Consider the following 1,797-nt stretch of genomic DNA (forward strand, 5'->3'; position numbering starts at 1 on the left):
TTGGGGTTTTTTGCCTATATGTAGAACCTTCCTTTTTTTTTCACCCTTGAATTTCATTTTTCTTAGATAGCACCCAATGTTCAAGTCTGTCAAGATCCTTCTGTATCTTAAGCCTGTTTTCTTTGCTCTCTTTGACAAGGATGATGATGATGATGATGATGATGATGATGATGATGATGATGATGGGCAGAAGGGTGAAGAAAGATGACAGCCATGAACCCTTCCAAGCTCCCCGCTGCCACCCAACGTAATAAGCAGTTTTGGGGAGAGAGAGAGAGAGAGAGACAGAGAGAGAGAGAGAGAGAGACGGAAGTATTTAAGAGTTGTAGGTAGGTAGGTAGGTAGGTAGGTAGGTAGGTAGGTAGGTAGGGATAGACAGACAGACAGACAGACAGACAGACAGATAGATAGACAGATAGATAGATAGAATATGGAAGTATTTAAGAGTTGTAGGTAGGCAGGGAGAGGGAGAGGGAAAGGGAGGGAGGGAGGGAGAGAGAGAGAGAGAGAGAGAGAGAGAGAGAGGGAGAGAGAGAGAGAGAGAGAGAGAGAGAGAGAGAGAGAGAAGCAAAGCATCTCACAGCTTCCCAAGAGCAGGGCTGTCGTTTTCCACTAAGCTAAAGTTTGCCATCCTGATTCGGACAGAATGAGGCCAAGGCAAGGGCTCTGCCAACCCCGGTGGGCATCCGCTAGTCAGGGCTGAAACGGAGATGTCAAAACCCCAACTCGGGTGCATGCACGGTGCCCAGAGCAAGCGACTTGACACGCCGAGGCCCCAGCCCTCATTAACCCAGAATCCTTGGCTGACCCGTGGGAAACTGGCTGGGTGGATAGGGCTATGACATCCGCCCCCCCAAAAATTCTGCCAAAGGGCTTGGGTTTACCCCCAACCAGGGTGGATAAAAATCGATTGTTTTAAAAAAAAATTTTTTTTTAAACCATTTTTAAAATTTAAATCGGATTTGTTTTTTTTAAAAAAAATCTTTAAATCAAATTTATTTTAATAAAATGCTTTCGGAGTAAAAAACAAAAACAAAATCTATCTAGAGATAGTTTTCTATTTAAGATCCATTCATAATTTAAGTTTATTCAGCATGAAATGGAGGTTAATTATGTAGTGTGAGGCTGTGATAAATATTCTGCAATATTTACATTTTGGGTAAACTCGTTCAATGAATCCCAAGCTCTGCCAGCTAAATAGGAAACCTTCGTCTTGTTTGCAAATGATCGTATTAAAAGATTCTAACTGCCAGCCCTTACATTGAAAAGAGCGCCTGTTGTTTCAGATCCATCATGGCAGCAGTGCCTGTGAGTGGGCATCAGGGTGGATAAAAATCAATGATTTTTTTAAAAATTTTTTTTTAAAAAAAACAGATTTTTTTTGATTTAAATCGGATTTTTTTGATTTAAATCGGATTTTTTTTATTTTTATCGAATTTATTTTAATAAAAAACTTTTGGGGTAAAAATCTATCGTAAGATATTTTTCTATTTAAGATCCATAAATAATTTAGTTTATTCAGCATGAAACGGAGCTTAGTTATGGAGCAGGAGGCTGTATATTCTGCAACACTGGGACTATCGGTGAGTCAACAGTGGGTCAAAGGAGTAGCAGAGATGACAGTTGCTCTTTAAAAATTATAATTTAAATCGAGTTGATTTAAATCAAGCCTTTTTACTAGTGATTTAAATCGTGATTTAAATCAACTCAATTTAAATCAAATCCACCCTGGTGGGCATCCACTCACCTGCAGCTCGCCAGGCCCCTCACCTTGTTGTGTCACTGCCCCATCACCAG

The sequence above is a fragment of the Pituophis catenifer genome, unplaced genomic scaffold (assembly GCF_029215685.1).
Source record: "Pituophis catenifer annectens isolate HBS135680 unplaced genomic scaffold, rPitCat1.0.hap2 SCAF_17, whole genome shotgun sequence".
Lineage (NCBI taxonomy): Eukaryota > Metazoa > Chordata > Lepidosauria > Squamata > Colubridae > Pituophis > Pituophis catenifer.